Consider the following 14,184-nt stretch of genomic DNA (forward strand, 5'->3'; position numbering starts at 1 on the left):
CACCCCCCCCTCTCTCTCTCTCATTTTTCTACTCATTTTCCTAAGCACCAAGAGAGGTGACCGTCCAAGCAAGAGAAAAGGTGAGAGCTCTTTGTGTGTGGCCTACTTTCTACCCCAATATCCCTCATCCTAGCCCTTCAATCATCATCATCCTCCATCAAAGAGAGAGCCAAGGAGTTTGACATTCCATCGAACCAAGAAGATCGAACGGTGGGTGTTTTATAGGCTTAGATTTCATGTTTTGATGATGGGCCAAGTGGGGCCTACCGATTGATGGTATAGATCTCACTTTGGACCCTAGGTGTGGCTGATGGCCCACCATGATTCATATATCCATCCCATGATGGGGCCATTTTTCATAGACCTCATCATGATGTTTAATTTCCTTGTATGAAAAGGGTCATCTAGACCTTGTATTTTAGTGGAGAAGAGATCTCCACCGTTGATTTTGATTTGGTAGACCCACATATAAAGGGACCCATATGATGAATGTTGTATGCATGGAAGGGATGACCCATAGTGTCAGGGTCCCTCCATTACACTCGCTTTTTTTTTTCTCTCTCTTTTTGTGTTTGATCGTGGCCCACCTAGTATGTGTTGATTGATGGTGGGGGACCACAACTATATAGCTATGGTATTGACATCAGCAAATTCTGTGGGGCCCACCCATGATATATGTTGTAACGCCCTAGAAATTGGGGGTCAAGTAGATGCCCAACTCCCGAGTTCTAACGCATCACTTATGCAACATAGATAATGATGATTAAATGTTGTCTGTATTAGTACATTAAACATAAATGGGATTAAACTAAATTAACATATCACACTCCAGAGATGATTAAATTTAAGCAAGCGGAAGACTATGATAGATATATAAAACATATAAACTTTTGTAGGTCCCTAGAGTGTAAACAAGTTACCAAGTTAAATATATACATGGATACTCCCAATATGGACAAATGAATATACATGTGTATTCTAAAATACAAAAAACAGGTGTAATGACATCTAGTCAGCATCCTTGTAACCCCTTCGATCAGAACATGGTCTACATAGACCTACCTGATAGCTGCATATAGGAGAACTCCTCGTCATCATAGAAGTCAGGCTCCGTCACGAAAGCCTCATCATCATCTGCAACTACAACAGGATCTGGTTGATGTTTTAAAACACCGTGCTATAGTGGGAGTGAGTGATCAACTCAGTGGAGCTATAAGGCAAAGGTTAACATGTTATCAACTCAATCAAGCAATAATGATAAAGTAGTACAACAATCATATCCTAAGTACTCTTGTTAATGCAGGAATGGTATGCGATAATGATGTATGCCCTCGCCTACACTCCCTCAGCGACATCATCTCACGATCGCGACATGCACCACTCCGGACACGTGCACTTCCTCGCTAAAGCACCGTGCAATGAGAATACATGATCGTGTTAACCAAGTTCTTATTTAGGCTTATTCATACAACAGATTCGGGAAGCTAAGGTACCTCCCTTATATCATTACCCAAACAATGATCCATCTAGGGTCGTCAATCCTAGTCAATCACATATGATGGACATGTTCCAGGTCGCCACGGAGAGGCTTGTCACCTCAGCGCAGGCCTAGTTTATACGCAAGGTCACTATGGAAAGGCTCGTCACCTTAACGTAATCCTAGTGTATACTCGATGTCATTACGGGAAAGGCTCGTCACCTTAGCATAAGCCGACAGCTCGAATATAGTGTCTCATACTACCGTATTCGGCTCACGAGTTTGGGTTTTACTGGTCACTACGGGAAGGCTCGTCACCCTAGCGTAGGCCGACAGCTCGACCACAGTGTCCCATACCACCATGCCCTGCTCATGAGTCTTAGCGGATCGTGGTACCAAGGTTAAATAGGCTTTTCACTGGTAAGTTGGTACCTTAGATTCAAGTAGTAACGTCCATATATGGTGAACATACAATAGGCCAATTGGGTTACTTGACAAGCTCGACTAGTACGAGCATACGTTGAATTAATCAACATGGAGCGCATACGCACTCTTCGTGGCTTAACCACTGTTGATAATCACCATACGACTCGAATTCGTCGAACGTATCCGTCGTGGCTAAGCAGTTCGGCCGTCAATTGTAAATCGTTACCAATTGCCTGGACTACATGGTAGCCTCAATCACACTCCAAACAATAGTATTCACATGTGGTAGTCAAAGACAGCATGTGACAACCAATCTAAATATAAATCTCATTTGAGCATCTCAACAAACAAATAATACACATGCTATCACACATAGGCATTTCATCCACAAATCACATAGTCGTAAGATAGGTTACCTAAAGAAAATGGTAACTATAGATGAGGGGATTGAAAATCCTATCTTCACACCCTCATTAAATCCATTTCAACAAGCATTTTCTCATTCAGACATTTTATCAAACACTTAGGCTACACATATTAACATACATGTAATAAATTAGTTATAACCTATATTGTAGCAAATCCATTCACAAAGGAGTTGCCACACATACAACAATCATATATTATCAATCAATAATCATGGCAAGTACTAATCATAATTCCATATTCAATCAAACATTTCAACAAACACATAGAATGCATTAAATAACATAATACACATATATACATAATATACGGATAACATCACATCTAAACACATGTGATAGAAATCAAGTTAGTCATAAATCATTAACTGACATTGAAAGCCTTGAAAACCATAACCTAAACGTTTATAGTCCGCACCTTTCGCCGATATACTCGTATCGAACTTAGTTTGAATACTACGTCTTTGTCTATGATACAACGGTTACCTGAATCAAGAAATAAGTTAGCCATTTCGTCGATTCATCAACTTGGATACCTAAAACAGATTAGGGTTAGGATTTCTTACCCAAAACAGAATCGGTATCACCGGTATAGCGACACTGATGGGGTGATTCAGCACATGGAGTGGTAATATTGAATTCCAGTGACAATCTCAAGCTCTCACTCACTTCTCTTCACTTTCTCCTTCTCTTTTCTCTCTTTTCTCCCTTAGGGTTTATAGAATTCGTTTGGCATGGGAGATAGAGGGTTTAAGGTCCTTATATAGGCCCAGAACGGGTCTCAATGGCCCCAGGGCCATGGTATACTTAGGTTATAGCCAAAGAGCGGCTGTTTTGGTCCAACGGAGCACATCTAGAGGCCCATTTTTTGCGTTCGGTCTAGGGAAAGTTTCTTAACATTGGATCTAAGTCAGGTTAAGTTTTTAATCCAATCGGATTCATGGATCGACCGCGGTGGACCTAATTCAGTTCAATGGTTGTCGACACTCGATCAGGGTCACAAGTACACTGACCTGTGTAGGGAAATTTCCCTGATCCGAGGGTATAGTTGGGTCAGAATCTGACGGTCTGAAACCTTAGATTTGGCCTGCAAGTGAACGGCCCAGATTACTTAAGTTTGAATCTATTTTCTAAAGATACTCGCGTTTCTCACACACTTCGCCCCGGGCTCAAGTTGTGCGTTTCAGGATACTATTTGGACTTGATTTCTGAGATGGTTGTCAAGTCTAGTGAGACGGTCATAAGCGTATAGTTTTACAGTAATCAAACTTTTGATGCACGGTCTAGGTTCGATACGGAGTTTCGTGATGCTCCGAGAGCAACCGGGTTTTGGGATTGATCCTAGGTTTCTCGGTAATGTAGCATTAGCGATTCTACTAGTTTTGGGTCTTGTAGTTCGTATAGAAAGTAGTTCAAGCTAATCTGCTTATTAATTCAGTTTAGTACTTAATTAATTTTCGTCTAATTCCTAAAGAATTTGGTCCTTAGTGCTTTCAGCCCGAGGTGGTACTCGGGTCTTTGTACGAATTTTTCCGAGACGTTACATATGTATTTTATCCATGCTGCCCATTAGCATGGCCCCACACATGTGTGGACTTCACCATGAGGTATGGTCATGTAGGACCCACCGCCTGCAGCAGATTGGTTGGTGTACGTGTACAACAATAATAAAGCCACCGTATTAACATCTGCAAGTTCTGTGAGCCCCACACATGATGCATGTATTTAATCCACACCGTCCATCCTATTTCCCAGCTAATTTTAGGCGTTGAGCCAAAAAATGAAGCTAATCCAAAACTCTGGTAGGCCACATCATCTAAAACAGAAGTTTTATGGTTAAAAATCTGTTAAGGTCCACTGTAATGTTTCTTCACGTCAAAACATGTTGAATATTAGGCTCGTTAGGTCTATTACGAGCCATAGAATCCAATCGAAGGGCTTGATTTTCCTGATGCGGGCCCCACCTATGAAATACTTCAAAAAATAAAAAATACTAAACAGCAGACGTTGTTGCTGCCAGTGTCTAGAGGACGCTGCAGCAAGCAATGTCCGCTCTTGGTTGGGCGCAGGGTCAGTGGGCCCCACCACATGCCCCACCTTGATACGTGTTGAACATCAACATTGTACATTTGATGGGTCCCCTTTTATTATTGGGACATCCCAAAAATCAGCCGTTCACAGCACTTAGGTGGTCCACACCAGCAAACAGCAGGGGATTGAACGTCTACCATTGAAACCCTTTTTTGGGTCATAGAAGTTTTGGATTTATATGAAATTTGTTTTTCATCTTAATTCAGGTCTTGTGACCTTATGAACAGATGGGATGGAAGATAAACGTTGTGGTGGGCCACGCATGTGGACCCACCTTATATCCACACCGTCCATTGGTACGGACGGTGGGTGTCACGCAGCATGCAGCTGCTATTGCATTGACGCTAACAAGCTCTATGGGTCCCTGCATGATATATGTGTTATATCCCATCTGTCCTTGGGCGTAGGACCCACCATATATATGTGTTGCATCCACCATACAGCCCATGAACGGTGGGTCCCACCTTAATATCTTATATATCCACACCGTCCAAGCATGGGACGGTGTGGCCTGCCATGATACATGTGTTTTATATCCATCCACACTGTCTAGATGGGACGGTGGGCCCTCACTTGATGTAAGTGTTTTTATCAGCACCGCCCGTCCGCGGGATCCACCTGATGAGCATTGCATCCTCACCATCCAATGGGTTGGACGGTGAGGTGATACAAATGTCAGTTTGATTCAAAACTCTGGTGGGCCACACAAGTGGTCCCACCTTGATGTATGTGTTTTGTGCCACACCATCCATCTGTTGGCTGGACGTGTAAGGCCCACCTTGATGTATATGTTATGCATGTTGCCCATCCATTTTACTAAATCATGGACTGCCCCATTAGGCCTAATATGATATATGCCGAGGCCCATTGTGATGTATATGCGGCCCATGAGTGAGGCCTATTGAAATGTATTTATAGCCCATGTGCCGAGGCCCATTGTGATGTATCTGTGGCCCATGAGTGAGGCCCGATGTGATGTATTTATGACCCGTTTGGTGAGGCCCATCGAAATGTATTTATGGCCTATTTGGCGAGGCCCATTGTGGTGTATTTATAGCCCATTTGGTGAGGCCCATTGTGGTATATTTATGGCCCATTTGGTGAGGCCCATTGTGGTATATTTATGGCCCATTTGGCGAGGCCCATTGTGGTGTATTTATGACCCATTTGGTGAGGCCCAATAAGGTGTATATGTGGCCCATATGGAATGTACAGGGCTCACCTTAATGTGATGTATTTATGGCCTATGTGAGCGGCCCATTGTGATGTATATTAGGCCCTTGAGTGTCACGCCCCAAACTCGGAAACCGGCTCACAAAATTTTCGATCGCCGAATCCGATGCCGACAGCCTCCGTAGTACCCCATTCTCGGCTCTTAGCATTCATATGCGAGATTCTGAACCTGAGATCCAACAAGGAGGATTTTTTTTCCAATGTATATTTAACTCATAATAAGCATAACCACAAGTTTACCCAAATCACAAAGGCAACATCATCATCACATATCCACTAATATAAACTTTGAATACAATGCTAAAAGGGAAATACATATGTCAAAATAAAATCAAAGCTCCAGAAGACAGCTGCACGCTCCAAGCTCAACGTCGCTGCAACCTAACATCACCTACACACATCTATTGTGCATAAGGTTATAGAAATCTTAGAGGGTGGTGTAAGTGTGTGAGCAGTATATGCATACTCAGAATGTAATATCAGAGAAAATGGAGATACTGATAAGTCCACGAATCATACAATATCAGAGTAAGCAGAAATAAATTAGAGTAAGCAGAAATACTATCAAGTCCATAAGTCATACAATATCAGAGTATGCAATACAAATCAGCTATGCAAATGAGGAGTCGAAGAGAGTTAAATATCAGATGCCGATGATACAATGCAATATGTAAATCCTGCTAAGTCCGTCTAGGCCATATAAGTGTAGAAACATAGCAACCCAAAATGCCATATGCCTGCGGATGTAATGCAATATGCAATGCAAATGAAATGACCAAGCTGGAGTGTGAAGTCGGGATGATAGTACGTAGTATTGCAGGCTATGGGGTCCATTACAAGGGACTTTAATCCAAACTAGTCTCATACCTAAATTTGGATAGTCATATTCAATGTAGTAGACTCCTGATATCAAGTTAGTTATGCGCCCCAACTGAAATCCTTACCATTACGAAGATACACAACAATTAGTTGCGCATCACCAACTCGAGTGGATAATAAATGAATGAATGAATGAGTATGCAACTCCTACTCAATAAGTCCACATGTCAGTACCGTACATCTCTGGGATCATCACCGGGGTCTAGTACACTCCAAGATGGCTACCGCCCCAGCCGGCCGTGTAGCCCAGCGAGTGTAAAAGACGTCACTACCCGTCTGCCAGTAGTATACCAACGCCTACTCGGCTCATCAATAACGGGCCCATTTGGGAGCTGGTCAAACTCAACCTAGCTTATAACCCCCTCCCTCGGGTGGATAAGGCAACACTCCGTCCCAACCAACCATGACACAGTGGGAGATGCGACCTACTGGTATTCGGCGCTCAGGCACTCATGTATCCACTTGTTTTAGACGTTGGGGCATTTTCTGGCCTCAGAGGTTTAGGGACTTTCACCCATGGACATCCAAAGTACCCAGATGCTTGAACCAAACATTTCCGGTGTCCCATCTGGCCATCCACGACATGCCTATTGTAAGTGCTATAGTTTATATCCCTGTCTGTTGTCAAATTTGTGGTGTCAAAATCACTGTTATGTTATATATAACTTGCATAAGTGAAGCTCTCTCAAGGATCAACATTCATGAACAAGCTAAGCTCACAAGATAAGACTCAAGCTGAAGAATATAAGGCAGTTGGTAAAGAACTGAAGACCCTTTCAAGATTGAGCTACATCAAGATTTCAAGATTGATCTACATCAAGACTTCAAGGCTTATTCTTCAAGGTCACTTGTTCCTAATGTTTCAATGTCCATACTTCATGATTGAGGTTTGATTGACCATAGGTTGACCTTAGAAGTAGGTCATTTCGGATACATAAACTGAATGTTTATTTTACATGAGTTTGGTCTGTTCTTCGACTAGTCCTAGAACTTCTTCGACTAGTCCTAGACTTGCTTCGACCAGTCTAAGAAATTCCTCGATCAGTCGTGAGTTTGTTACAAATTTCGGATGAAATTTGTTAGGCTTCGACTAGTCCAGGAATCTGTTCGACCAGTCGTAGGAACAATGTCGACTGTATCTTCGACCAGTCGAACATCTTTGACTCGAATTCCAGCGAAGCTTTTCAGGACCTACGACCAGTCGAAGGAGACCTACGACCAGTCGTAGGAGAGCTTCGACCAGTCGTAGAACGGTCAAAGCATATCCCGCCGGATTTTTCAAATATCTGTTATTGCTTCGACTAGTCGAAGAGCTCTCTAGACCAGTCGAAGACCCGATCTTCTCACTTATAAATAGTGCACGAATCTCAGAAGAAATTATCGAATTAATTAATCCATTCAAGCTAATCTTCGTCGAACTTCTGAGAGATAATTCTATGCTCCATCTAAGCTAAGTGTGCTTATTTAATATTCTCTTTCCTTAGCTTTATTTTAATTGATTTTGTTTCTGCTATTCCAATCTAATTTGATAAGAGGAATTATTATTCCCTTTCTTTGGAATCAAAATCAATTAAGGCAAGCCCTATTAGGTTTAATTTAAAATCTATTAGAATTAGAACCATTGTAATTGAGTACTGGACATTGAACTTGGACATTCAATCATCTACTCTGATTTGGTTCTACCGGGCTGCTACAACGAAGGAGATAATTAGGTATTTTACGTTTAATTGTAAATTCCTTTTTGTTTTGGTTTCTTTCAAGATTTGCCAGAAAAATCTTGTTGTATTGGTTATCTGAGGAGAGCCAGGAAAACTCAGAAGTGGGTTTTTTTTAAATTGTGTAAGCCCACATACAAAGACACAATTGTAAAGGTTTTGGGTGAACCTGGGAAAACCTATTTTTAGTGAACGCTAATATCCCCTGTGTGAGGATATTAGGAGTGGAGTAGCATTTTGTGCGGCTGTTGTTTAACAGTTGGTGAACACACAGGCGAACCACTATAAACCCTTGTGTTGTGGCTGATTGATTTATTCTTCTAATCTTTAATTAATTTTTATGGGATGTATGTATGGTGGTGAATGTTGTAATCATTTAATTCAAGCATTGTGAGAATGTTGTAATAGTTTATAATTTATTTTCTGCTATTCCTTTGTCGCTTGATATTCTATTTCTTTTGAAAGTTGTTCCAGCAAGGTTGCCCTGCCATTTTTATGGTGTATGGCTGTCCCTAGAACAATACATTTTTTATTACAATTTATTTCAATTCAGTTTGTATTTATTTCTGTATTCCTCTTCGGTTTGAGATTTGATACAAAGATCTTTCTAAAAATAAGGTTGTCCTACCATAAACTCGGTTTTGGTGTAAGGTTGTCCTTAGAACAACGTTTGTATCAACCTCTCAAGATCTGAATTTTGAGGTTATTTTAATTTCTTGCATTGTGATTTATTTTGGCTATCATATTCTTTTATTATTCCGCTGTTATAAGTTTTTATTTGGCATTGTCCTATTCACCCCCTCTAGGACATATAGCTTGGCCTTTTCAAGTGGTATCAAAGCCTAATAGCTCTTTTTATTCTTGGATTTAATTCTGAGCTAACGATTTAAGCTATTTAAGATGTCAAATTTTGATAGCCTTTCGGTCACAAGGCCTCCACCCTTTGATGGCTCCAACTATGCTTATTGGAAAGCCAGAATGAGGATCTTCCTCAAATCAATGGATGAAAATGTGTGGCAAGCCACGGTGATTGAATGGAATCCTCCTATCATGGAAGTTACTGGGGTTGATGTTTCAAAAAATATGAAAGACACACTATATTACCAATAGACCACTCTTAAGAAAAGTGAGAGTAGTGCAAATGCTAAAGCACTAAATGCAATTACTTGCGCACTATCACCGGATGAGTTCAAAAGAATCATTTCATGTGATCGCAAAGCAAGCTTGGGATATATTAGAAATGACACACGAGGGTACTACAATTGTCAAAAATCTAAAGTCCAACTCCTCACAACCAGATTTGAAGATATTCATATGAAGGAAAATGAAATGTTTATGGAATTTTACTCTAGATTTAATGACATTGTAAACTCAATGTGGGGTCTTAGCGATTAAATCCCAGAAAGTAAAGTGTGTGTAAAAATATTACGCTCACTTCCTGAATGGTTCAATTCTAAAGTAACCGCGATCCAGGAACTTCGTGATACAGATAATATGAGGGTAGAAGAACTAGTTGGTTCACTACAAACCTACGAGTTAAACTTTAAAGCTCCTAAAGGTAAATCTATCGCACTAAAATCTTCTAAATGTAATTCAGAAGAAAATTCTGATTCAGAAGATGATATGGCTCTCTTAGCTAAAAAATTTTACAAGATTTTCAAAAGCAAGAAAAGGGTTGATTTTCAAAAGTCAAATGATAAAAAGAAGTTTAGACCCAAATCTCAAAAATCTTTGAAAGATAGTCAATGTTACAACTGTCAAGATTATGGGCACTTAGTAAATAAATGTCCTAAAAGGGACAAACCTAAGAAGAAGGGTATGTTGGCTACATGGGATGAATCATCTGATTCTAAAGGTTCTTCTGAGTCAGAAGATTCTGAAACTGAGTCGGGCAATGAGGTTAAAGCTCTTATGACTCTAGCCAAATTCACATTTTCAGATAATGACTCTACAAGTGAAGAAAATTTGAATAGTGAATGTGAAAATGAAGATGATCTTCAAGACGCTTACAATGCCCTATATAAAGAAAGTTGTAAAATTGCTGTCAAACTTAAACTTCAAAAAGAAAAGTTTTCTAAACTCAAAAATTGTTTTGAATCACTTGTCTTAGAAAAATCATAAATTTCAGATTGTTTTGAAAAATCAAAATGCGATTTGGAATTCAAAAACTCCCTAATTATTGATTTAAAATCTTAAATTGAGAAACTTAAAACTGAAGTATCTTCTCTTCTGAGTCTAAAGGACACATGAAAATATGCCCAAAGTGATCCAAAGTTAGAGAAACTTTTATCCGGATCAAGAAAATGTAGCGATCGATCCGGGTTGGGCTATGATAAAAATTTACCTCCTAAACAAAAGTATACTCCTCCTATGTTTGTTAAAGGAGAGTCCTCAAACTCAAAAGGGAAAAGTACTTAACAAGATTTTTCTAGAAATTCAAAAACTTTTCAAAAACCTAGAAGTAGCCATGTCAACTTTAATCAGAAACGAAATCCACTAGCTGAAAAGATAGTTGATTTACTCAAGAAGCTCTTAAAATCTAACTCTATAGGTCATTCCTACAAATATACACAAAAGAAGACCAACTATGTTCCTAAACCCAAAACAGTTATGAAATGGGTTCTTAAAGTTACCTACTTGGTTGCTCACACTGCTTTCAAAGCAACAAGTCATTCAAAGTGGTACTTAGACAGTGGATGCTCCAGGCATATGACAGGTGACAAAGCTTTATTAACGGATCTGAAAGATATGATTGATGGTTCAGTCACATTTGGTGATGGTAGCAATTGCAAGATTATAGGCCAAGGTATGGTTTAACTTTTTAATCTTCCTGTGTTTAAAAATGTTTTTTACGTTGAAGGCTTAAAACATAACTTGCTTAGTATATCACAAATATGTGATAATAACCATAATGTTTGGTTTACTAATCAAAGCTGTGAAATACTAAACAATAAGGGTTCTGTAATATTAACTGGACGTAGAACGTCTGAAAATTGCTATATTATTAGTGAATCCAGCTCATCTAATCAAACATGTTACATGGTCCATACAGACGAGACTGATTTATGGCACAAACGTCTTGGACATGTACATTATCGAAATTTATATCGATTGAGCAAACGAGAACTTGTAAGAGGTTTACCTAAACTTTAGAAATTAGATAAAATATGTGGTGAGTGCCAGATAGGCAAACAAACAAAGAACTCACACAAAAAGGTGATTCAAATACCACATCAAGACCACTCGAACTTCTCCACATGGATCTGATAGGACCTACCAGAACGGAAAGTCGTGGTGGTAAAAAGTATATCTTGGTAATAATTGATGACTTTACCAGATTCACTTGGGTAGTCTTCTTAAGGGATAAATCTGAAACCCTTGAAGAAGTGAGAAAAGTTCTCAAAAGGATTCAAACTGAAAAATCTTCTCAAATCAGTAAAATTGGTAGTGATCATGGATCTGAATTTGAGAATAGCAATTTTGAGAAGTTCTGTACTGACCAAGGAATATTACATGAATTCTCTGCTCCCAAAACTCCACAACAAAATGGAATTGTTGAAAGAAAGAATAGGGTGCTTCAAGAAATGGCTAATGTCATGTTGAATAGCATGAAGCTCTCTAAAAATCTTTGAACTGAACACAGCTTGCTATATTATTAACCAAGTCTACACTAGAAAAGATAATAATAAAACGGCATACGAATTGTGGTTCAATAAAAAGCCTACTGTTAAATACTTTCGAGTTTTTGGCAGCAAGTGCTATATTTTACGTGATCGTGAAAATTTGGAAAAATTCGATACAAAGAGTGATAAAGGTATTTTTCTACGATATTCTTTAAACAGTCGAGCTTATAGGGTTCTGAACAAAAGGACTGGTGTGATTCAAGAATCCATTAATGTTGTCATTGATGATCACTTAAACACACCAATTTCTAATTCAGATAATGATGAAGTACTAATCATTGATAAACCTGATACTTCATCGAATCAAATTGATTCTGAGTTGAGGACTGTTAAAGATCATCCAACCACACAAATTCTTGGAAACCCTCTCACCGGTGTTCACACCCGTAGACAACTTGAGGATATATGTAATTATGTATGTTTTACATCCCAAATTGAACCATCTAACATAAAAGAAGCTCTTGCTGATGAGAACTGGATTGTTGCGAAGCAAGATGAACTCAACCAATTCGTAAGAAATGATGTTTGGTATCTCGTACCAAGACCTAAAAATAAACACATCATTGGAACAAAATGGATTTTCAAAAATAAGTCTGACGAATGTGGAAATATAATTAGAAACAAGGCTAGACTAGTGGTACAAGGTTATACTCAAATTGAAGGAATTGATTTCGATGAAACCTTTACACCAGTAGCACGTCTTGAATCTATCAGACTATTTATATCCATTGCATGTTTTAGAAAGATAAAGATCTATCAGATGGATGTGAAAAGTGCTTTTCTAAATGGTGATTTACATGAAGAAGTCTATGTTGAACAGCCAATGGGATTTGAAGATTCTAAAAATACTGATCATGTATATCGGCTTTAAAAGGCACTTTATGGATTAAAACAAGCACCTAGGGCATGGTATGAGAAACTAACGAAATTTCTTTTAAGTCATAATTTTCAAATGGGATCTATCGATAAAGCTCTGTTTGTTAAAAAACATAATGATCATATCTTAATGGTATAGATTTATGTTGATGATATCATTTATGGATCAACTTGTACTGACTTGACTACTGAGTTTGCAGATTTGATGAAATCACAGTTCGAAATGAGCATGGTTGGGGAATTGACTTATTTCCTTGGATTGCAAGTAAAGCAACAACCTGAAGGAATATTCATTTCTCAATCTAAGTATGCTTTGAATTTAATCAAGAGATTTGAATTTGAGAATAGCAAAAATTTCGATACTCCTATGAGTACTACCCTAAAACTATCAAAAGACTCTAATGGTAAAAATGTTGACTCAAAACTTTATCGGAGTATGATTAGTAGTTTGTTATATTTAACTGCTAGTAGACCTTATATTTCTCTAAGTGTTGGTATTTGTGCAAGATATCAATCTGATCCAAAAGAATCTCACTTGATTGCTGTCAAGCGAATTATTAGATATGTCGCAAGTACTGTAAATCTTGGTCTCTAGTATCCTCATGAAACTAATGTCCAATTAGCTGGGTACTTGGATGCTGACTGGGCTGGTAATCTAGATGATAGAAAATCAACCAGTGGTGGTTGTTTTTACATTAAAAATTGTCTAGTTTCCTGGTTTAGTAAGAAACAAAATTCTATATCACTTTCAACAGTTGAAGCTGAGTATATCGCAGCTGGTAATGCATGTACACAGCTTGTTTAGATGCAACGAATGCTAAGTGATTATGGAATTAAACAGGATTCTATGTTATTACATTGTGATAATTCCAGTGCGATAAATATTTCAAAAAATCCTATCCAGCATTCTCGTACTAAGCACATTGACATTAGATTTCATTATATAAGGGAATTAGTAGAAGAAAAAGTTAAATCTCTAGAATATATTCCTACTGAAGATCAACGTGCTGACATTTTCACAAAACCTCTCGATAAAAGCAGATTCAAAAAGTTGAAATTTGATCTTGGCATATGCATTTTAAATTGATTATTTATGCCTACTTGTATTATAGTGTATATATTTGCTAGATTGAATTTCAATTTTTGTATAATTTGCAAGAAATATGAATTTTTGGGCTTTCTTCGACCAGTCGTGAGTATACATGACCAGTCGTCCTACGACCGGTCGTAGATACCCACGACCAGTCGTAGAACTCGGGATTCACTTAAAATTGGGGATTTTTGCTTTCTTCCTCATTTCTTCTTTCTTCTCCTTGGAGCCGAGCTTCGACTTGTCGAACCCATCCTTCAAGTTCTTCAAGGTTAGTGTTCCAAATCAC

The sequence above is a fragment of the Magnolia sinica genome, chromosome 14 (genome assembly GCF_029962835.1).
Source record: "Magnolia sinica isolate HGM2019 chromosome 14, MsV1, whole genome shotgun sequence".
In the NCBI taxonomy this organism is placed as follows: domain Eukaryota; kingdom Viridiplantae; phylum Streptophyta; class Magnoliopsida; order Magnoliales; family Magnoliaceae; genus Magnolia; species Magnolia sinica.